This window comes from Oncorhynchus kisutch, linkage group LG6, assembly GCF_002021735.2.
Source record: "Oncorhynchus kisutch isolate 150728-3 linkage group LG6, Okis_V2, whole genome shotgun sequence".
Taxonomy (NCBI): Eukaryota; Metazoa; Chordata; class Actinopteri; order Salmoniformes; family Salmonidae; genus Oncorhynchus; species Oncorhynchus kisutch.
In genome coordinates this window covers 10,966,714-10,992,038 of record NC_034179.2, presented here as the reverse complement: position 1 = coordinate 10,992,038, position 25,325 = coordinate 10,966,714, and the positions used below count along the sequence as shown (strand labels likewise).

Sequence of the window (25,325 nt, the reverse complement as noted above, 5' to 3'; positions counted from 1 at the left end):
AGTACTCTGCTGCCTGTGACTGGAACGAATTGCAAAAATCGCTGAAGTTGGAGACTTTTATCTCCCTCACCAACTTCAAACATCAGCTATCTGAGCAGCTAACCGATCGCTGCAGCTGTACATAGTCTATTGGTAAATAGCCCACCCTTTTCACCTACCTCATCCCCGTACTGTTTCTATTTATTTACTTTTCTGCTCTTCTGCACACCAATATCTCTACCTGTACATGACCATCTGATCTTTTATCACTCCAGTGTTAATCTGCAAAATTGTAATTATTTGCCTACCTCCTCATGCCTTTTGCACACATTGTATATAGACCCCCCCTTCGTTTTCTACTGTGTTATTGACTTGTTAATTGTTTACTCCATGTGTAACTCTTTGTTGTATGCTCACACTGCTATGCTTTATCTTGGCCAGGTCGCAGTTGCAAATGAGAACTTGTTCTCAACTAGCCTACCTGGTTAAATAAAGGTGAAAAAAAAAAAAAAAAATACAAATACAAATACAACAATAGTCAATAGAATGAAACAGAAAGTGATGTTTATGTTCGTTAACCGCTGCCCGCTGCCCGCGGTCAGAGATGGGACTGGGAGGGAGGCAGGCATCTGGTCAGAGATGGGACTGGGAGGGAGGCAGGCATCTGGTCAGAGATGGGACTGGGAGGGAGGCAGGCATCTGGTCAGAGATGGGACTGGGAGGGAGGCAGGCATCTGGTCAGAGATGGGACTGGGAGGGAGGCAGGCATCTGGTCAGAGATGGGACTGGGAGGGAGGCAGGCATCTGGTCAGAGATGGGACTGGGAGGGAGGCAGGCATCTGGTCAGAGATGGGACTGGGAGGGAGGCAGGCATCTGGTCAGAGATGGGACTGGGAGGGAGGCAGGCATCTGGTCAGAGATGGGACTGGGAGGGAGGGAGGGAGGGAGGCAGGCATCTGGTAAGAGATGGGACTGGGAGGGAGGGAGGGAGGCAGGCATCTGGTCAGAGATGGGACTGGGAGGGAGGGAGGGAGGGAGGCAGGCATCTGGTCAGAGATGGGACTGGGAGGGAGGGAGGGAGGCAGGCATCTGGTCAGAGATGGGACTGGGAGGGAGGGAGGGAGGGAGGCAGGCATCTGGTCAGAGATGGGACTGGGAGGGAGGGAGGGAGGCAGGCATCTGGTCAGAGATGGGACTGGGAGGGAGGGAGGCAGGCATCTGGTCAGAGATGGGACTGGGAGGGAGGGAGGGAGGCAGGCATCTGGTCAGAGATGGGACTGGGAGGGAGGGAGGCAGGCATCTGGTCAGAGATGGGACTGGGAGGGAGGGAGGCAGGCAGGCATCTGGTCAGAGATGGGACTGGGAGGGAGGGAGGCAGGCATCTGGTCAGAGATGGGCCTGGGAGGGAGGCATCTGGTCAGAGATGGGACTGGGAGGGAGGGAGGCAGGCATCTGGTCAGAGATGGGCCTGGGAGGGAGGCATCTGGTCAGAGATGGGCCTGGGAGGGAGGCATCTGGTCAGAGATGGGCCTGGGAGGGAGGGAGGCAGGCATCTGGTCAGAGATGGGACTGGGAGGGAGGGAGGCAGGCATCTGGTCAGAGATGGGACTGGGAGGGAGGGAGGGAGGCAGGCATCTGGTCAGAGATGGGACTGGGAGGGAGGGAGGGAGGCAGGCATCTGGTCAGAGATGGGACTGGGAGGGAGGGAGGGAGGCAGGCATCTGGTCAGAGATGGGACTGGGAGGGAAGGAGGGAGGCAGGCATCTGGTCAGAGATGGGACTGGGAGGGAGGCATCTGGTCAGAGATGGGCCTGGGAGGGAGGCATCTGGTCAGAGATGGGCCTGGGAGGGAGGGAGGCAGGCATCTGGTCAGAGATGGGACTGGGAGGGAGGGAGGCAGGCATCTGGTCAGAGATGGGACTGGGAGGGAGGGAGGGAGGGAGGCAGGCATCTGGTCAGAGATGGGACTGGGAGGGAGGGAGGGAGGCAGGCATCTGGTCAGAGATGGGACTGGGAGGGAGGGAGGGAGGCAGGCATCTGGTCAGAGATGGGACTGGGAGGGAGGGAGGGAGGCAGGCATCTGGTCAGAGATGGGACTGGGGGGGAGGCATCTGGTCAGAGATGGGACTGGGAGGGAGGCATCTGGTCAGAGATGGGACTGGGAGGGAGGCATCTGGTCAGAGATGGGACTGGTAGGGAGGCATCTGGTCAGAGATGGGACTGGGAGGGAGGCATCTGGTCAGAGATGGGACTGGGAGGGAGGCATCTGGTCAGAGATGGGACTGGGAGGGAGGCAGGCATCTGGTCAGAGATGGGACTGGGAGGGAGGCAGGCATCTGGTCAGAGATGGGACTGGGAGGGAGGCAGGCATCTGGTCAGAGATGGGACTGGGAGGGAGGCAGGCATCTGGTCAGAGATGGGACTGGGAGGGAGGCAGGCATCTGGTCAGAGATGGGACTGGGAGGGAGGCAGGCATCTGATCAGAGATGGGACTGGGAGGGAGGCAGGCATCTGATCAGAGATGGGACTGGGAGGGAGGCAGGCATCTGATCAGAGATGGGACTGGGAGGGAGGCAGGCATCTGATCAGAGATGGGACTGGGAGGGAGGCAGGCATCTGATCAGAGATGGGACTGGGAGGGAGGCAGGCATCTGATCAGAGATGGGACTGTGGGACTGGAAGGGAGGCATCTGCAGCTATCCCACCTAGACTCCTGGCTGACACTCCGGACAGAACTATCTTTTCAAATCTGATTTGTACATGCGCCGAATACAACAGGAGTCGACCTTAGCCTGAAATGCTTACTTACAAGCCCTTAACCAACAATGCCGTTAAGAAAATATTTACAAAATGAACAAAAGAGAAAAAAAATGAACAAAATCAAGGCTTTATATACAGCGGGCACCAAGTACAGGTTAGTGGAGGTAATATGTACATGTAGGTAGGGGTTAGCCTCCTGACTGCACTATACTACGCTAGACTCCTGTCTGACAGTTACTGGAGCAGTGTTCCTGTTCTACAACAGAGCAGTAAGGAGTTTGCCTACATACTGGTTGTTAATGCCTTCTATTTTATGTCCCAACAGTAACCCTTCATCGCATGCTGTATGCTCCACGTCTAACTACCTCACTGATGCAAATGACTGTGTGTGTGTGTGTGTGTGTGTGAGCACACTGCACAAACCCCACAGAACACGATGTGCAGCATATGGCTAGCGATCTCCTCTAATGGGACCGAGGCAGCAGAGCAGAATAACTATTACTACCAGCATCAGTACTGCAGTCCAGGCAGCATAGGCTGAGAGGAGGTCCAGGAGAGACATACACCCACTGCACAAAGAGAGAGAAGGTGAACGTATGAGAACGCAGGAGAACAAGACAAAAGGAGGGTGGGGCAAGATGCCTTTGTGATGACCAATGAGCAAGTGACAGAGAGAAAGAACAAAGGAGCGTGTGTGTATGTCCTTCTTTCTCTCTCACTCTGTGCTTTGTTGTCACCCTCAGTGCTGCTGTGAAATGTGCTCTACTGCTCTGCTCTCCTCCATGTGGTGTTTATGGAGCACTAGCCACGTGGTTGGTTACTAAGTCCACCCCCAATCCCCCCCTCCACACAGCCCAGCTGTTCCAACAAAGAGATGCCTGCCACACCCAAGCCAGAGAAGCCTTAGCTCCACTCCCTTGCCAGGCTAGCTACACTATAGTTCAGGCTTAGTTACAGTAGTCAGAACACCACAGAACAGCTACCAGCCAGACAGTCAGAACACCAAAGAACAGCTACCAGCCAGCCAGTCAGAACACCAGAACAACTACCAGCCAGCCAGTCAGAACAACTACCAGCCAGTCAGAACACCAGAACACCAGAACAGCTACCAGCCAGTACACCAGAACACCAGAACAGCTACCAGCCAGTCAGAACACCAGAACAGCCAGTCAGAACACCAGAACAGCTACCAGCCAGTCAGAACACCAGAACAGCTACCAGCCAGAACACCAGAACAGCTACCAGCCAGAACACCAGAACAGTTACCAGCCAGAACACCCGAACAGCTACCAGCCAGAACACCCGAACAGCTACCAGCCAGAACACTAGAACAGCTACCAGCCAGAACACCAGAACAGATACCAGCCAGTCAGCCAGAACAGCTACCAGCCAGCCAGTCAGAACAGCTACCAACCAGCCAGTCAGAACAGCTACAAACCAGCCAGCCAGAACACCAGACCACCACAGAACAGCTACCAGCCAGAACACCAGACCACCACAGAACAGCTAGACAGTCAGAACACCAGAACAGCTACCAGCCAGCCAGTCAGAACACCACAGAACAGCTACCAGCCAGCCAGTCAGAACACCACAGAACAGCTACCAGCCAGCCAGTCAGTCAGAACAGCTACCAGCCAGCCAGTCAGAACACCACAGAACAGCTACCAGCCAGCCAGTCAGAACACCACAGAACAGCTACCAGCCAGTCAGTCAGAACACCACAGAACAGCTACCAGCCAGACAGTCAGAACACCAGAACAGCTACCAGCCAGCCAGTCAGAACACCACAGAACAGCTACCAGCCAGACAGTCAGAACACCAGAACAGCTACCAGCCTGCCAGTCAGAACACCAGAACAGCTACCAGCCAGACAGTCTGAACACCAGAACAGCTACCAGCCAGCCAGTCAGAACACCAGAACAGCTACCAGCCTGCCAGTCAGAACACCAGAACAGCTACCAGCCAGCCAGTCAGAACACCAGAACAGCTACCAGCCTGCCAGTCAGAACACCAGAACAGCTACCAGCCAGCCAGTCAGAACACCAGAACAGCTACCAGCCAGCCAGTCAGAACACCACAGAACAGCTACCAGCCAGCCAGTCAGAACACCAGAACAACTACCAGCCAGACAGTCAGAACACCACAGAACAGCTACCAGCCTGCCAGTCAGAACACCAGAACAACTACCAGCCAGACAGTCAGAACACCACAGAACAGCTACCAGCCAGCCAGTCAGAACACCAGAACAGCTACCAGCCAGCCAGTCAGAACACCAGAACAGCTACCAGCCAGCCAGTCAGAACACCAGAACAGCTACCAGCCAGCCAGTCAGAACACCAGAACAGCTACCAGCCAGCCAGTCAGAACACCAGAACAGCTACCAGCCTGCCAGTCAGAACACCAGAACAGCTACCAGCCTGCCAGTCAGAACACCAGAACAACTACCAGCCAGCCAGTCAGAACACCAGAACAGCTACCAGCCTGCCAGTCAGAACACCAGAACAACTACCAGCCTGCCAGTCAGAACACCAGAACAGCTACCAGCCAGCCAGTCAGAACACCAGAACACCAGAACAGCTACCAGCCAGCCAGTACACCAGAACACCAGAACAGCTACCAGCCAGCCAGTCAGAACACCAGAACAGCTACCAGCCAGCCAGTCAGAACACCAGAACAGCTACCAGCCAGCCAGTCAGAACACCAGAACAGCTACCAGCCTGCCAGTCAGAACACCAGAACAGCTACCAGCCTGCCAGTCAGAACACCAGAACAGCTACCAGCCAGCCAGTCAGAACACCAGAACAGCTACCAGCCAGCCAGTCAGAACACCAGAACAGCTACCAGCCAGCCAGTCAGAACACCAGAACAGCTACCAGCCAGCCAGTCAGAACACCAGAACAGCTACCAGCCAGCCAGTCAGAACACCAGAACAGCTACCAGCCTGCCAGTCAGAACACCAGAACAGCTACCAGCCAGCCAGTCAGAACACCAGAACAGCTACCAGCCAGACAGTCAGAACACCAGAACAGCTACCAGCCAGACAGTCAGAACACCAGAACAGCTACCAGCCAGACAGTCAGAACACCAGAACAGCTACCAGAACACCAGAACAGCTACCAGCCTGCCAGTCAGAACACCAGAACACCAGAACAGCTACCAGCCAGCCAGTCAGAACACCAGAACAGCTACCAGCCAGCCAGTCAGAACACCAGAACAGCTACCAGCCAGCCAGTCAGAACACCAGAACAGCTACCAGCCTGCCAGTCAGAACACCAGAACAGCTACCAGCCTGCCAGTCAGAACACCAGAACAGCTACCAGCCAGCCAGTCAGAACACCAGAACAGCTACCAGCCAGCCAGTCAGAACACCAGAACAGCTACCAGCCTGCCAGTCAGAACACCAGAACAGCTACCAGCCAGCAAGTCAGAACACCACAGAACAGCTACCAGCCAGCCAGTCAGTCAGAACAGCTACCAGCCAGCCAGTCAGAACACCACAGAACAGCTACCAGCCAGCCAGTCAGAACACCACAGAACAGCTACCAGCCAGTCAGTCAGAACACCACAGAACAGCTACCAGCCAGACAGTCAGAACACCAGAACAGCTACCAGCCAGCCAGTCAGAACACCACAGAACAGCTACCAGCCAGACAGTCAGAACACCAGAACAGCTACCAGCCTGCCAGTCAGAACACCAGAACAGCTACCAGCCAGACAGTCTGAACACCAGAACAACTACCAGCCAGCCAGTCAGAACACCAGAACAGCTACCAGCCTGCCAGTCAGAACACCAGAACAGCTACCAGCCAGCCAGTCAGAACACCAGAACAGCTACCAGCCTGCCAGTCAGAACACCAGAACAGCTACCAGCCAGCCAGTCAGAACACCAGAACAGCTACCAGCCAGCCAGTCAGAACACCACAGAACAGCTACCAGCCAGCCAGTCAGAACACCAGAACAACTACCAGCCAGACAGTCAGAACACCACAGAACAGCTACCAGCCTGCCAGTCAGAACACCAGAACAACTACCAGCCAGACAGTCAGAACACCACAGAACAGCTACCAGCCAGCCAGTCAGAACACCAGAACAGCTACCAGCCAGCCAGTCAGAACACCAGAACAGCTACCAGCCAGCCAGTCAGAACACCAGAACAGCTACCAGCCAGCCAGTCAGAACACCAGAACAGCTACCAGCCAGCCAGTCAGAACACCAGAACAGCTACCAGCCTGCCAGTCAGAACACCAGAACAGCTACCAGCCTGCCAGTCAGAACACCAGAACAACTACCAGCCAGCCAGTCAGAACACCAGAACAGCTACCAGCCTGCCAGTCAGAACACCAGAACAACTACCAGCCTGCCAGTCAGAACACCAGAACAGCTACCAGCCAGCCAGTCAGAACACCAGAACACCAGAACAGCTACCAGCCAGCCAGTACACCAGAACACCAGAACAGCTACCAGCCAGCCAGTCAGAACACCAGAACAGCTACCAGCCAGCCAGTCAGAACACCAGAACAGCTACCAGCCAGCCAGTCAGAACACCAGAACAGCTACCAGCCTGCCAGTCAGAACACCAGAACAGCTACCAGCCTGCCAGTCAGAACACCAGAACAGCTACCAGCCAGCCAGTCAGAACACCAGAACAGCTACCAGCAAGCCAGTCAGAACACCAGAACAGCTACCAGCCAGCCAGTCAGAACACCAGAACAGCTACCAGCCAGCCAGTCAGAACACCAGAACAGCTACCAGCCTGCCAGTCAGAACACCAGAACAGCTACCAGCCAGCCAGTCAGAACACCAGAACAGCTACCAGCCAGACAGTCAGAACACCAGAACAGCTACCAGCCAGACAGTCAGAACACCAGAACAGCTACCAGAACACCAGAACAGCTACCAGCCTGCCAGTCAGAACACCAGAACACCAGAACAGCTACCAGCCAGCCAGTCAGAACACCAGAACAGCTACCAGCCAGCCAGTCAGAACACCAGAACAGCTACCAGCCAGCCAGTCAGAACACCAGAACAGCTACCAGCCTGCCAGTCAGAACACCAGAACAGCTACCAGCCTGCCAGTCAGAACACCAGAACAGCTACCAGCCAGCCAGTCAGAACACCAGAACAGCTACCAGCCAGCCAGTCAGAACACCAGAACAGCTACCAGCCTGCCAGTCAGAACACCAGAACAGCTACCAGCCAGCCAGTCAGAACACCAGAACAGCTACCAGCCTGCCAGTCAGAACACCAGAACAGCTACCAGCCAGCCAGTCAGAACACCAGAACAGCTACCAGCCAGACAGTCAGAACACCAGAACAGCTACCAGCCAGACAGTCAGAACACCAGAACAGCTACCAGCCAGACAGTCAGAACACCAGAACAGCTACCAGAACACCAGAACAGCTACCAGCCTGCCAGTCAGAACACCAGAACAGCTACCAGCCAGCCAGTCAGAACACCAGAACAGCTACCAGCCAGCCAGTCAGAACACCAGAACAGCTACCAGCCTGCCAGTCAGAACACCAGAACAGCTACCAGCCAGACAGTCAGAACACCAGAACAGCTACCAGCCAGACAGTCAGAACACCAGAACAGCTACCAGAACACCAGAACAGCTACCAGCCTGCCAGTCAGAACACCAGAACAGCTACCAGCCAGCCAGTCAGAACACCAGAACAGCTACCAGCCAGCCAGTCAGAACACCAGAACAGCTACCAGCCTGCCAGTCAGAACACCAGAACAGCTACCAGCCTGCCAGTCAGAACACCAGAACAGCTACCAGCCAGCCAGTCAGAACACCAGAACAGCTACCAGACAGTCAGAACACCAGAACAGCTACCAGCCAGACAGCCAGACGTTTTCCACCACTGCCTCCCAGTTAGATGGGGTAAACTCTCAGCGTAACGTGTTTGATTCACATGAGCTGCCTCAGAGGACAGTTGGAGAACTGACCTAATCTTAGAGGGCAAATGTAATTGTGGTTCTGGAGATATGGTAAGCATTCATGTGGTTAGTTACACTGATATGTAATCACCCATAGCCACGGTATACTATGGGCATGTCCCAAAGGGCACACTATTCCCCATATAGTGCACTACTTTTGACCAGAGCAAAATCAAATCAAATGTTATTGGTCACATACACATGGTTAGCAGATGTTAATGCGAGTGTAGCGAAACTCTTGTGCAGTAATATCTAACAAGTAATCTAACAATTCCACAACACTAACACACAAATCTAAAGGGATGGAATAAGAATATGTACATATAAATATATGGATGAGCAATGACCGAGCGTCACAGGCAAGATGCAATAGATGGTATAAAATATGAGATGAGTATTGAAAGATATGTAAACATTATTAAAGTGACTAGTGATCCATTTATTAAAGTGGCCAATGATTTGAGTCTGTATGTAGGCAGCAGCTTCTCTGCGTTAGTGACGGCTGTTCAAGCTTGAGATAGAAGCTGTATTTCTGTCTCTCGATCCCTGCATTGATGCACCTGTACTGACCTCGCATTCTGTATGGTAGCTGGGTGAACAGGCAGTGGCTCGGGTGGTTGTTGTCCTTGATGATCTTTATGGCCTTCCTGTGATATCGGGTGGTGTAGGTGTCCTGGAGGGCAGGTAGTTTGCCCCCGGTGATGCGTTGTGCAGACCGCACCACCCTCTGGAGAGCCCTGCGGTTGTGGGCATTGCAGTTGCCGTACCAGGTGGTGATACAGCCCGACAGGATGCTCTCAATTGTGCATCTGTGAAAATGTATGAGGGTTTTAGGTGACAATCCAAATTTCTTCAGCCTCCTGAGGTTAAAGAGGCACTGTTGCACCTTCTTCACCACACTGTCTGTGTGGGTGGACCATTTCAGTTTGAGCACACACCTTTGTGGGGCCCCAGTGTTGAGGATCAGCGAAGTGGAGATGTTATTTCCTACCTTCACCACCTGGGGGCCGCCCGTCAGAAAGTCCAAGACCATATTGCACAGGGCGGGGTTGAGACCCAGGGCCTCAAGCTTAATGATGAGCTTGGAGGGTACTATGGTGTTGAATGATGAGCTGTAGTCGATGAACAGCATTCTTACATAGGTATTCCTCTTGTCCAGATGGGATAGGGCAATATGCAGTGTGATGGCGATTGCATTGTCTGTGGACCTATTGGGGCGGTATGTGAATTGAAGTGGGTCTAGGGTGGCAGGTAAGAGGTGGAGGTGCTATGATATTTGACTCGTCTCTCAAAGCAATTCATGATGACAGATGTGAGTGCTAAGACATTTTGTTCAGTTACCTTGCCTTCTTGGGTACAGGAACAATGGTGGCAATCTTGAAGCATGTTGGGACAGCAGACTGGGATAGGAAGAGATTGAATATGTCCGTAAACACACCAGTCAGCTGGTCTGCGCATGCTCTGAGGATGCAGCAAGGGATGCCATCTGGGCCGGCAGCCCTGCAAGGGTTACCACGTTTAAATGTCTTACGGCCACTGAGAAGGAGAGGCCCGCAGTCCTTGGTAGCAGGCCGCGTCGGTGGCACTGTATTATCCTCCAAAGAAGGTGTTTAGTTTGTCTGGAAGAAAGACGTTGGTGTCCGTGACATGGCTGGTTTTGGTTTTGTAATCCATAATTACCTGTAGAACCGGTCACATATGTCTTGAGACTGAACCATTTAATTTCAACCCCACTTTGTCCAAACAATTCTGTATTGTCAATCTTTTCTTTTTTTTCAAAAGTTTATTTTTTTCACATTTTTTGTTGTTGTACCAACATTTCACTTGTTTGATTGCCTTGCGGAGGGAATAACTACACTGTTTATATTCAGCCATATTCCCAGTCATCATCCATGGTTAAATGCGGTGGTTCACACTTTCAGTGTGCAAATGCCGCCATCCATCCAGTTTCTGGTTAGGGTAGGTTTTAGTCACAGTGGGTACAACATCTCCAATGCACTTCCTTATAAAGTAACTCAACGAATCAGGATAGAACTCGATGTTATTCTCTGAGGCTGCACAGAACATTTTCCAGCGTTGAAAAGTTCTTGTCACAGGAACATTTCTCAGCGTTGAATAGTTCTTGTCACGGGAACATCCTGTTTGAGTTTCTGCCTGTAGGACGGTAGGAGCAAAATGGAGTCATGGACGGGGATTTGGCGAAGGGAGGGCGGGCGAGGGCCTTGTATGCATCGCGGAAGTTAGAGTAGCAGTGATCCAGTGTATTGCCCGCACGAGTGCTACAATCAATATGCTGATAGAATTTAGGTAGCCTTGTTCTCAAATTTTCTTTGTTAAAATCCCCAGCTACAATAAATGCAGCCTCATGCTATATGGTTTCCAGTTTGCATAGAGTCCAGTGAAGTGCCTTGAGGTCAGCCGTGGTATTGGCTTGAGGGGGGATATACACAGCTGTGACAATAACTGACGAGAATTCCCTTGGGAGATAATATGGTCGGCATTTGATTGTAAGGAATTCTAGGTCAGGTGAACAGAAGGACTTGAGTTCCTGTATGTTGTTACGATTACACCATGAGTCGTTAATTATGAAGCATACACTCCCGCCCTTCTTCCCAGAGAGATGTTTATTTATTTTAGTGCAACACATGAAGAATCCCGGTGGCTGTACTGACTCCGACAACATACCCCAAAGGAGCAATATTTCCGTGAAACAGAAAATGTTACAATCTCTGATGTCTCCCTGGAAAGCAACCTTTGCCCTAATTTCATCGACCTTGTAGTCTAGAGAATGTACACTGGCGAGCAATATACTCGGAAACGGTGGGTGGTGTGTGCACGCCTTAGAAGTCTGTCCAGGACACCGCTTCGTCTACCTCTTCTGCGGCAACGTTGTTTTGGGTCGGCCTCTGGGATTAGATCCAATGTCCTGGGTGGTGCGAACAAAGGATCTGCTTCAGGAAAGTTGTATTTCTGGTGGTAATGTTAGTAAGTTCTTCCTGGCTGTATGTAATAAGACTTAAGATTTTCTGGGCTAACAAAGTAAGAAATAATACATAAAAAAATAAATAATTGTGCATAGTTTCTTAAGGACTAGAAGCGAGGCGACCATCTCTGTCAGCGCCATCTTGAGAGGCCCTATGGGTGATTAAGCTGAGCGTTTACCCCAACTAACTGGGAGGTAACAAAATATCTGGTGACCCACAAATATCATAAACCCCCCCCCACACACACAAAAAATGCTAACCTCTGCTAGTATAATGGTGAGAGATTATCATGTATTGGGGGTATGATATTTGTGTCTAACTTTCGCACTTATCATGATTCACGATTCATTCAGGATTATCTTTAATCACGGTAGCATTCACATTAAATATAGAAGTGTTTAGAAACATATTCTATTTTAATTAAAGATAAAAGTAAATCCAAAATGATGCAATAGTTTATCATAAATTTCAATTTTCATATCGGGCACAAAATAAATCTGAAACAACCAAAACAGCAAATGCATCCAAAAAAGGTGTCGTCACATGTTTGATGTAGTCATTGTGTGCTATGAATATGGTACCAAATACTTCACATTTTACCTACTTTAATACACATCAGGGAATTTGTCCAAATAAATGTTGCGCCCCTAAATTAAGCGTACCTATTTATTCCTTACTTCACATTTTACCTACTTTAATACACATCAGGGAATTTGTCCAAATAAATGTTGCGCCCCTAAATTAAGCGTACCTATTTATTCCTTACGCACTATTCCTTACGCACTATTTATTCCTTACGCACTATTTATTCCTTACGCACACATGTGCGCACTCCCTGAAATCATTTAGAGAAAATGGCCTTTTATTCAGCTTTGTTCAACTGTATTCTTCATGCTATAAAATAAGGCTACAGAATTCCAAGCCAATCTTGTCTGCTAAATTAACTAGTGTAGCCCACAGCCATTTGACATAGCCCACAGCCATTTGACATAGCCCACAGTCATTTGACATAGCCCACAGCCATTTGACATAGCCACATCAGGATAACTCAAGAGTATGCTATTCTGTTCTTCTGAAATAGACTACATTTTCTTAATTCCATGCTTCTTTAGAGCAGTCTAAAATAAATCATGGATTTATTGTGAAGGTGTAGGCTATATTACATGGATTTGATATTTTTAAAATGTAGATGTTCCAAAGGTCTGTGTCAGTGTCTTGTAGGCTGTGTGTGAGAGCCAGGAGATGCTAAATGTGTTTATGTTAATTAACGGTCAATTACCGTGAGATCGACAGTTATTTGCTTGACAATCACCGGCTGACAAAATTTTGTGACCGCCACAAACTGTGGAGTAACTACAATGTCAGTTATCTATCACAGCCATTGAACTCTGTTTTAAAGTCAGCATTGGCCTCATGGTGAAATTCCTGAGCGGTTTCCTTCCTCTCTGGCAACTGAGTTAGACGACGCCTGATTCCAGTGACTGGGTGAATTGATACACCATCCAAAGTGTAATTAATAACGATTTGTCAAAATACCATATCACAGTATCTTTCACATTATTTGTGGTTTGATGGTATTAGATGTTTTTGAAAAATCGAGGTTCTACAGTTGCTTTATGAGTAGTGAGTCACCCTGGGGTGGAAACACATACATTCTAAGTGATTTCAGTAGGTCTTTCTTTATTCTGATTGTTTTATACTGTTCAATTAAACATCAACCCCCAAGAATTGTCTACATTTTCATACATTTCTGCATTTTCTGCATTCAAACTAATAGTGTAATTATATAACGCTTGTGGATTTATGCTAAGAAGCAAAGCGGAAACAGCATGGTCATCAACAATGTTGCATGACCATGCAGACTGAACGCAAGTGTCTCGTGGGGGAGCAAACATTATTATTGTTTTTTACTCCTGAACTTACTTTTGTGTATGTGGACAACCCTTCAAATTAGAGGATTCGGCTATTTCAGCCACACCCGTTGCTGACAAGTGTATAAAATTGAGCACACAGCAGTGCAATCTCCATAGACAAACATTAGCAGTAGAATGGCCTTACTGAAGAGCTCAGTGACTTTCAACATGGAACCATTATAGGATGCCACCTTTCCAACAAGTCTACTTGTCAAATTTCTGCCCTGCTTAGAGCTGCCCCGGTCCACTGTAAGTGCTGTTATTGTGAAATGGAAACATCTAGGAACAACAACGGCTCAGCTGCGAAGTGGTAGGCCACACAAGCTCACAGAACTGAAGCACGTTGGTTGTAAAAACCGTCTGTCCTCGGTTGCAACACTCACTTCCGAGTTCCAAACTGCCTCTGGAAGCAATGTCAGCGCAAGAACTGTTCGTTGGGAGCTTCATGAAATGAGTTTCCATGGCCGAGCAGCCGCACACAAGCCTAAGATCACCATGCACAATGCCAAGCGTCGGTTGGAGTGGTGTAAAGCGCACCGCCATTGAACTCTGGAGCAGTGGAAACGTGTCCTCTGAAATGATGAATTACGCTTCACCATCTGGCTATCCAACGGACAAATCTGTGTTTCGTGGATGCCAGGAGGACACTACCTGCCCAAATGCATTGTGCCAACTGTAAAGTTTGGTGGAAGAAGAATAATGATCTGGGGCTGCTTTTCATGGTTCAGGCCCCTTAGTTCCAGTGAAGGGAAATCTTAACGCTACAGATGCTAATGACATTCTAGACAATTCTGTGCTTCCAACTTTGTGTCAACAGTTTGAGGAAGGCCCTTTCCTGTTCCAGCATGACAATAACTCAATGCAAAAAGCGAGGTCCATACAGAAATGGTTTGTCGAGATCTGTGTGGAAGAACTTGATTGGCCTGCACAGAGCCCTGACCTCAACCCCATCAAACAACTTTGGTATGCCGACTGTGAGCCAGGCCTAATCGCCCAACATCAGTGCCCGACCTCACTAATGCTCGTGGCTGAATGGAAGCAAGTCCCTGCAGCAATGTTCCAACATCTAGTGGAAAGCCTTCCCAGAAGAGTGGAGGCTGGTATAGCTGCAAAGGGTGGACCAACTAGATATTAATGTCCATGATTTTGGAATGAGATGTTTGAAGAGCAAGTGTTCACATACCTTTGGTCAGGTAGTGTATTTAGGCTTGCCATAACAAAAGGATTGAATACTTGACTCAAGATATTTCAGCATTTCATTTTTAACTCATTTGTAAACATGTCACACCAAAGACTAGAGGCTCAGATTAGCCCTACCTGCCATGCCGTGTGTCTGTGTGCTGGATAATAAAGACAATCCCTAGAAGTAGATTATTCCCAGACACCCTGTTCTCTCTCTCACACACACACTGCAGATGAAGTTTGAGGCAGCATGCAGACTAACTGGTTCTCTCCGGAGGAGTGATGACTGATGATGTGAATTGGAGCATGCATAGTTTGATCATCATGAGGTCCCGAGATCGATTGGAGCACAGCGAGCACAGAGAAACTGGACACAGGATGAGACATCATGGGCTAACAGAACAGTCAGGTGACAAGTAGAAAAAAAGGAAAGTGGAGCCACATGATGTAGTGGAGATGGGAGACACTGCACGACGAGAGACGCTGCACGACGATGGGAGACGCTGCACGACGATGGGAGACACTGCACGACGATGGGAGACACTGCACGACGATGGGAGACACTGCACGACGATGGGAGACACTGCACGACGATGGGAGACACTGCACGACGATGGGAGACACTGCACGACGATGGGAGACACTGCACGACGATACAGACAGAGACTCAAACATGTATAGCAAAGCCACAGAACAGCCCCATTATGCCAACAGTAGATGTTAGATACAGCACAGTCACTGTACAGCAGTGGTATTCAAACCTTTTCAGCAGGGACTTCAGCCACAATTTCTGGGGCACAAATTTCACACGACCCCAAATCTAAAAGACACAACCTTTAAAAAAGTGTATTATTTTTTTAAACACGTTTATTTTGTTATTTTTTGGAGGCGACCCCACTGCACTTCCCCGTCGTGACCCCGACTTTGAATACCGCTGCTCTACAGAGAGTCTTCAAGTGTGTGAAGGTGGGAAGGCTGCAGTGCAGAGGCGCTGGTGACGAGCATAGCTCACAGATGAAGGTCTCTCCTCCTCTCTAGAGGTCCATGTAGAGTACGACTGAAACTAATGGAAGTGGGTGTCTAATGACAGAGACAACACACACGTCAATGACATGACACACTTCAACAATGACTACAGCTAATACACATCATTACACAATACTCTACTCATTATCTGTTCGATTAGGACCAATTAAAAAAATGTCTGCAGTCATTGGCTGTAAAAAAAATACAATCAATTAGGACTAGCCTATGACAATGAGAGAGAAATGCCATCGCAGAGTAAAAATAGATGAAGTAATGACAGGCAATTCATCAAATGTGTTTGCTTTCTCACCTCAGTGGATAACCTCACTGTGGCACACACACACACACACACACGCTAGGGCTGGGAATTGACCTCATGATACGATATTATCACGATACTTAGGTGCTGATACAATATGTATTGCAATTCTATATGTATTGTGATTCGATACTGTGATTTTATTGCGATTCGATGTTCCAAACATATTGCTCACCATGTCTGCTGCAGAGGGACAGCTAAATCATTGCTATACTGTTTTATTAAAGATTTTAAAAAGATTTTACTGAGTTACAGTTCATATGAGAAAAATCAGTCAATTGAAATCATTTCATTCGGCCCAAATCTATGGATTTCACATGACTGGGAATACAGATATGCATCTGTTAGTCGAATTCTCTGGCAACAGCTCTGGTGGACATTCCAGCAGTCAGCGTGCCAATTGACGCTCCCTCAAAAGTTGAGACGTCTGTGGCATTGTGTTGTGTGTCAAAACTGCACATTTTACAGTGGCATTTTAGTGTCTCCAGCACAAGGTGCTGGTGTGTAATGATCATAGTGTTTAATCAGCTTCTTGATATGCCACACCTGTCAGGTGGATGGATTATCTTGGCAAAGGAGAAATTCTCACTCAATTTGTAAACAAATTTGTGCCAAAAAATTTAGAGAAATAAGCTTTTTGTGCATATGGAACATTTCTGGGGTCTTATTTCAGTTCATGAAACCAACACTTCACATGTTGCCAATTTAAAACATATGGTGTAGTTTGGCTAGTTAACCATTTAGTCGGCCGGGGCGGTATACCGGGGGAAATGTGGGAAAAGCCGCAGGATGGTTTTTCAAGAAACGCTGTAGTCAACTTATGCAATACTTGAAGACGTAAAGCAGATTGTGTTCCTCATTTCACCCGTCATTATGAAGCTTACCATAGTTCCCCCCAGTAAAGTTGAGCCAGTCACATTATGAAGCTTACCATAGTTCCCCCCCAGTAAAGTTGAGCCAGTCACATTATGAAGCTTACCATAGTTCCCCCCAGTAAAGTTGAGCCAGTCACATTATGAAGCTTACCATAGTTCCCCCCCAGTAAAGTTGAGCCAGTCACATTATGAAGCTTACCATAGTTCCCCCCCAGTAAAGTTGAGCCAGTCACATTATGAAGCTTACCATAGTTCCCCCCAGTAAAGTTGAGCCAGTCACATTATGAAGCTTACCATAGTTCCCCCCAGTAAAGTTGAGCCAGTCACATTATGAAGCTTACCATAGTTCCCCCCAGTAAAGTTGAGCCAGTCACATTATGAAGCTTACCATAGTTCCCCCCAGTAAAGTTGAGCCAGTCACATTATGAAGCTTACCATAGTTCCCCCCAGTAAAGTTGAGCCAGTCACATTATGAAGCTTACCATAGTCCCCCCCCAGTAAAGTTGAGCCAGTCACATTATGAAGCTTACCATAGTCCCCCCCCAGTAAAGTTGAGCCAGTCACATTATGAAGCTTACCATAGTTCCCCCCCCAGTAAAGTTGAGCCAGTCACATTATGAAGCTTACCATAGTTCCCCCCCAGTAAAGTTGAGCCAGTCACATTATGAAGCTTACCATAGTTCCCCCCCCCCCCCCCCCCAGTAAAGTTGAGCCAGTCACATTATGAAGCTTACCATAGTCCCCCCCCCCCAGTAAAGTTGAGCCAGTCACATTATGAAGCTTACCATAGTCCCCCCCCCCAGTAAAGTTGAGCCAGTCACGTTTTAGTTAGTAAATAGTACAACAGTAGAAAGAGGGAGCTGGTGAATCCATAGAGTTAATTATCTATCGGAGAGTCTCTGTGGTGCAGCACACGAGGTGATGGAATTACACATGTGCAATTCACTACTAAATGTTTGCTATCAGATATCTTAATGGCTTTCTGCCAGTCATCAAAGAGCTCTGGATGAGTTCTGTAAAGCTGCCATTTTGTCCATGTGCTTCCTACTAGAGTTTTTTCCCCTCCTGCGTTCTTCGTTTACACACCAAAAATGACATTCGGTAGCTAATAGCTATGCTTGTATTACCTTATGAGCTGGATTTGCAATTAGTTTGTCCGTTTTCGCTCCTTAGCTAACAGCGTCTATGTAATTTCAATATTAGTTTGTGCTAATTTTGTTAGCCTTCTAGTAATAGAGGCCCAATGGGCTTTTTAGCGCCCCCTTGTGTGGTATGCCAGTAATACCGTAAATTCCAGAATGAGCGAAGGACAGTATGACGATGAAAATCTGGATACCGCCGGGATAATCTAGATAATATTCTTACATTAGCCTAAATGACAAGTAACTCGTATGCTGTCAAGATTTCCTCTGAAAACTGTATATTTTAGCTTTGCAAATGGATAAACATCTTGGCCATTTAATACCTGGTTCATTGAACGACAGAATTATTTTATAAAAAGACAGTCTTTGGTTGTAATTGTAATGTTTACAATCCTCCAGGAGAGCTCAGCAGAGCTACTGGGTGTGCAGGCTTTAGCTCCAGTCCTGCTCTAACACACAACATTGTAAAAAAACAAAACAAAAAAAACATCCACTGCTCAAAAGGACCTTGATTTGCTGACTGATGTGGTTGGTTCAAAATCCTGCACATCCAGTAGCTCTCCAGGTGGAAGGTTGAAGGACCACATGTTTTATACAGAGCGGTATTTTACTTTGTGGTGTGTTAAAATGCCTTGCTCAAGGCCACAACGGCAGGAGATATAATACATGGGATCAGAGACCAGCATCAGCCTTCCATTGTCAATAGCAGTGATAATTGTATTCCTTGCATCATTACAGTTATGGCCACTGCCAGGATAAATAAATAGACCTAAACTCCCATCCTTCGTGCTGTGAGCAGAGGGAGGTAAAGGGTCAACCCCAGGACAAAACTTCATCACTCTGTTGAATGAATGGGCATTAATGAGAGGGTGTTATACATTCATGCGGATAACTTAAGGATAGGCCTACGTCTGTCATGGCTGGCTTCTTTTTCAACGCTGATACGATTCCACAGAAGAGCATTATCAGTGACAGTCTATAACCTAGCACCAGCACTAGTCTCTAATACGATTCCACAGAAGAGCATTATCAGTGACAGTCTATAACCTAGCACCAGCACTAGTCTCTAATACGATTCCACAGAAGAGCATTATCAGTGACAGTCTATAACCTAGCACCAGCACTAGTCTCTAATACGATTCCACAGAAGAGCATTATCAGTGACAGTCTATAACCTAGCACCAGCACTAGTCTCTGAAAAGCCACTAGCCACTCCAGCTAAGAGTTTGTGCTCTGTGTGCAGGTATGTCAGTGGAATGCACTCCGCTGGCAGCACATTCCACAATACGCCCCAGCCAGTCCATCACTCAGTGGAGATTTCACTCCCAGGCACACTGACTACAGACTTACTACAGATGCATAGAGACAGCAGCACAGTATGTACACTATTTAGCCTTTCCCCGTATGTCCTGAGAGAATATTGAATATTGATTGAATATTATATAAATCCTATGAATTGAAAAGGCCAATTTGGGTTCAATTAATTTGCTTAATTTCAAAGTATCTTTCAACTAAATGATGTTGCAGGAATGCTTATCTGTTTCTAACTACAGAAACCATTTCAGAACAATCTGAGATGGTGGGTGTCACAGGCTGCTGAAATGACATGACCCTACAGTGTGGGTAAACAGTTCTGTGTGAGCTGGATGTCAATCTGCTATCCTAGGTAGAGAAGAGGCTGAATCTCCTTCTGCTATCCTAGGTAGAGAAGAGGCTGAATCTGCTATCCTAGGTAGAGAAGAGGCTGAATCTCCTTCTGCTATCCTAGGTAGAGAAGAGGCTGAATCTCCTTCTGCTATCCTAGGTAGAGAAGAGGCTGAATCTCCTTCTGCTATCCTAGGTAGAGAAGAGGCTGAATCTCATTCTGCTATCCTAGGTAGAGAAGAGGCTCAATCTACTATCCTAGGTAGAGAAGAGGCTGAATCTACTATCCTAGGTAGAGAAGAGGCTGAATCTACTATCCTAGGTAGAGAAGAGGCTGAATCTACTATCCTAGGTAGAGAAGAGGCTGAATCTCAATCTACTATTCTAGGTAGAGAAGAGACCGTCATGGCTGCAATGAGGGGCTTGTGGGGGCGACCGGAGAGAGGAGGACCCCATCTTAACATAAAGGCTTGGGGATGACAATGGGACCATTGTACCCCTGGCTTGACCCTGGTGAGTCATTGGTAGTAGGGGCAGGGACTGGGACAGGAGTGTGCAAGGATAGCATATGCCCCTTAGGCTGCCCTAACTGCCTGGCTCACCATCAAAGCCTCAGGCTTGATGCACAAGGTCTTCTCTTACAACCAAGCCTGAGTGTGTATGACGTACAGAACATCATACATCTAGTGGGCCTATGGGGGCACTAATACATGCATTTTCAGCCAAGACAGGAAAGCTAGTCTAAGGCCTCAAAGCTTTCTGTCAAAAACAGATGAGATGACAAAAAAAACTTTGTTAGGAGTAGTAAGCTCTCCAGGACTAGCTACAGTGGCCAATGAACAAAGACAGATAAGCAGAGGACTTTCGGTGTCATTAGTGAAAGTATTACCAGTCACCAACAAAGCCAAGAACAACATCTATTAGCTAAACCACAACAACCTGCTGAAAGATATATTCCAAGGCAAATACTGACCAAATAACAGAAGCAACATTAGGTAGTTAAAAGTATTGACTAGAGACACAAACTACCAAAGCCAGGTCATGTAGGTCAGTTGTTCCTAACCAGGGGTACTAGCACCTCTGGGGGAACTTGGTCTATCCACAGGGGGTACTTGAGAAGACTCATGAGACCATAGGTCTACTGATAAAATGCACATGAGGGGGTTTCTTCAGGGGTACTCTGGGCAGAGCAAAGTTCAATTGGTGGTACAGTAAACAAAAAAGGGGTGGGAACCGCTGAGTTAGATCATCATCTCAGGTCTCGTCGTGACAGAGGGCCATAGGTTGTGACCTCAGGAATGCATTAGTAGGCAACAGATATCAACACAGAGAGCACTTAGATTAGATAACTGACTGGGGCTTTTTCCACAGCTGACCTGACACAAAACATTACAGCCTAAGTTGACACAACACTGCCCAGACACTGATGAGAGAGGCCCAGGCAGGCTGTGCAATAGAGTAACATGAATCCCAGTACATATAGAATAATACATTATATGATCTCTATAGGGCTGGTGTTTCATCCCAGGAAGATGTTTCCTCCCCTCTGCTCTCGTTCACTACCCTTCACAGATCTGATGACTGGATTTATGAAAGCAATATGGCAGAAACTAGGTGAATTGTCTTGACATCATGCAGATAATAACTACTGTACTCTCTCTCAGATGATTGTGTCTCAATGAGAGAAAAAAAGGCAGAGGACACTGGTTAAACCGGCAGAGGACACTGATTAAACCGGCAGAGGACACTGGTTAAACCGGACCTACCACGGACAACAGACACAGCATACCAGCAGCAGGCGTGTTCACATTAATGTCTTCAAATACCATTGTTTGGTGCTATAGATCCATGAGCTTGTTAGTGACAGCAATAATATTTTCAAATGCATCCTATTATGTGTATGCAACATGCAATAACCCTTTATCAGTCACTCGGGTGGGCAACCTGATTGAAAGTATCAGCCCCCACATACCCCAGCCATGCACATAGATAGACACATACATACATCGCAGGAAAAAACTTTGTTCCTCAGATACCATGCCAACTGAACATGTATGGGCTTGCCTCAATTTCAACTCAGCAATAGTGCAGACATTTATTTTAATTGTATTTGATTGGTGTGGCTCGGACATAATCTCTTTAGAAATCCAAGGAAACCAGGCTAGTGAATAACCTGGAGGACCTTCTGTAACTGTTAAATGAAGCAACGCCTTCATGGTGTGACAACAACAAGCCATGTAATTAGTAAGTAGTAATCTTACTTACTAGTTAGCTAGGTTAAAGATATCTAAAAAAAATATGTTTTTAAATATATATATATTTTTTTAAACAGTTTCCCTTTTATCTGTGGCTAGGTAGCTAACTAGCTAAATGACCAAGTAAATGTGTTCTGATCAAAAACTAATCTAGCTAATGGGCTGCACTCACCTGACTGGCTATGTTGGCACTGTATAGGCCAGGGCTAGCTGGTACAATATAGCATCTAGCTATATAGCTGGTACAATAAGGCATCTAGCTATACTGCCAACTGTCTCAGCTGGGTCTATCGTTCATGGTTTATGAGAGTAACACAAATCTGCGAATAATAACAACAAAGACGGATTTCGGATCCCAAACCGTTAGATATCGAAATCGGTCGGTGTTCTATCGTGCAGTGCGCGAGCCAGAAAATATGTTGAACGAAAACATCTGTCCGGTCTCCGGTGCTTCCACGCCCTACACTGCCTGACTAGCTACATTGCCTGCCTGGCTGGATCTGCCGTCTGCATCTAACAAAGGTGATGCAACCGAGGCTGACGAACTAGCTAATAAAATGTCAACAGGTTTGTCTGGCTAGGAAGTCTGCATAGGACATTTTGATAATCAACTAATGCAAATGTCATTTAGTTGAATTAACCCTCAAAGTTAAAGCCAAATGTTGCCTGTAATAATTATAGTTATACAAGGCAGTCACAGTTTTACCGCAAGCCACAATCAGTTGAAATGTACATACGGCAGAGGACACTGGTTATTTAGCCACAGGGCGCAGCGCATTGGATCTGCTTAGCTACACACCCATAGCTAACTATCTACCCTACTGTAGTTTAACACTTAACCGGCAAAAACATCATTTCAAAATAAGACAGAAAACAATAGATCCTCACCCAAATCTTGGATTCGGACAGCTGGGGGAATCCTGAAGAACCTCCTGATATTAAACCCGCCGTGTCATCGGTGTATTTCTCCGGAGAGAAATGTGTTCGGAAAGAAAAGATTACGCTTCCAGACACCGGGGAATGCAGGAATGTGACGTTTAGGCCGGTAAAAGGAGACTTGGATTCTGGGAGCCGTAGTTCTGTATGGCAGTGAGATTCCATTCAGTCACAGTGTCAGGAGCTGTCATTTTATTTGTTTGGAATAATACAGACTTGTTCAAACATTTGAGAAGGGTCAATTCATTAATGGCAAACATTGAGTTTGTTCTTATTTCTGAAGTCAATTTCAATTGATATCCGCGCTTATAAACCCAGGGTCGTTTTCTATTGTCCCTGTGGGCCGAATTGATGTTTTTTTTTTTTTTTTATGTAAATAATGTAAACTTTATTTAACTAGGCAAGTCAGACAAGAACAACGTTTTATTTATGACAGCCTACCCCGGACGACGCTGGGAGTCTCCAGTTAACGTGCACGCAGACTCAAACAGAGAGAATGGGCGCGTTTTAGCGGATCATTTTTGTCAAGTCGATGATCCCCTGCATTTCAAAGGGTGTTGCATTATGGGTTTTATTAATACAAATTGTCCGATTTACGCCTAGCACTGAGGAATAATAAGAATTGAAGACTCCGTTCAAGATGTCCGACCGTTGTTCTCAGGGTAAACTACTAACATTCCCATTAACCGATTCATGGATTTCCTATATCTGGGTTGCATCCGGTTTATACTGATCAACATTACATGTGCACTTGACACTCAGTGCACACAAGGAGCAGCGACGAGGTCATCACCTCATCCAAAAACATGGCAAACATTGGATGAATATAACATTTTAATATCTTCAGGTGTGAGTGATGTAATAAAATAAGCTTCAGCTTATCACTTAAAAATCGACATATCAGCAATCATTGGAATGACCCTCCTGAGTGGCACAGCGGTCTAAGTCACTGCATCTCAATGCTAGAGGTTTCACTACAGACCCTGGATCGATTCCAGGCTGTATCACAACCGGACCATGATTGGGAGTCCCATAGGGTGGCGCCCAGCGTCATCCGGGATAGGCTGACGTAAGCCATCGTTGCAAGTAAGAATTTGTTCATAACTGACTTGCCTAGTTAAATAAAAAATCAAATAAACAATGTCTGTGTGTGCCAGAGTAAGTGGGCCATTGTCCGAGGAGAGAGAGCAGCACATTTCAGAAGAAGGTATAAAATAACGACAAACAGACTAAATAGATAGCCAATTCAAAACGTAACTTGTAGCAGTTATCTGGTTAGTATAGTATAGCTAACTAAGCGTTCAGGTCGTTGTTGCCTTGCCACCAGCACTGTTGAGCCTAAATAAATCTGCACCGTTGGAAAACTGGGATTCCCCTCTATTAAACAATAGCCATGTAATTGCAACAACGTTACAAATATTCTAAGAATAGCCTAATTGACAAATAACTTGCTGTGCATAGATCTCCCCTGAAACATTAAGAGCCTCATATACACTGGAAAAAATGTAAATACAACATGTAAAGTGTTGGTCTCATGTTCCATGAGCTGAAGAAAAAAAATCCCAGAAATTGTCCATACGCACAAAAAGCTTACTTCTCTCAAATTTTGTTCACACATTTGTTCACATCCCTATTAGTGAACATTTCTCATTTTCCAAGATAATCCATCCACCTGACAGGTGTGGCATATCAAGAAGCTGATTCAACAGCATGATCATTACACAGGTGCACCTTGTGCTGGGGACAATAAAAGTCCACTTTAAAATGTGCAGTTTTGTCACACAACACAATGCCACAGATGTCTCAAGTTTTGAGGGAGCGTGCAATTTGCATGCTGACTGCAGGAATGTCCACCAAAGCTGTTGCCAGATAATTGAGTGTTGATTTCTTTACCATAAACTGCCTGCAACGTCGTTTTAAAGAATTTGCCAGTAAGTCCAACAGGCCTTACAACCGTAAACAAGTGGAAGCTGCTGAGGGGAGGATGGCTCATAATAATGTCTGGAACAGAGCGAATGGCATAAAACCGTGTGTTGGATGTATTTGATACAGTGATGATTTTAGCATGCAAATCTGGGTTGGGCAAACTCCAACCAAAAAAATGTGGATGCATGCCAGAAAAGCCACAACACAACACTAAACAATACATTAATTTCACTATAAAGGTGACAAAAGGTGCCCACAAACTGTTAGGGCCTACATAAAGCTGTCCCAACAGTGGAACTTTCTTTTCAGCACCATGGAGTGAATCCTTACCACTGCTACACCTGGCTATCAGCAGAGCCTTGTCTGGCAGCGAAACAGATCATTCAGCCTCATGTACTGCCTTTTAATAAAACATAACTGATATGGCTGACTTGATTAAACAA

General features: G+C 47.1%; 1 protein-coding gene across 1 annotated transcript in view; it reads right to left on the bottom strand.

Annotated features, from left to right (window-relative positions):
• The window catches only part of ctif (CBP80/20-dependent translation initiation factor), a 190,777-nt gene extending 167,480 nt beyond the window's left edge, over positions 1–23,297 (bottom strand). Inside the window, exon 1 of the mRNA XM_031825897.1 lies at positions 22,909–23,297. The gene's annotated coding sequence lies outside the window, so the exon portion shown is untranslated. The remainder of the gene's footprint in view (positions 1–22,908) is intronic.
• Positions 23,298–25,325: the final 2,028 nt, after the last annotated feature.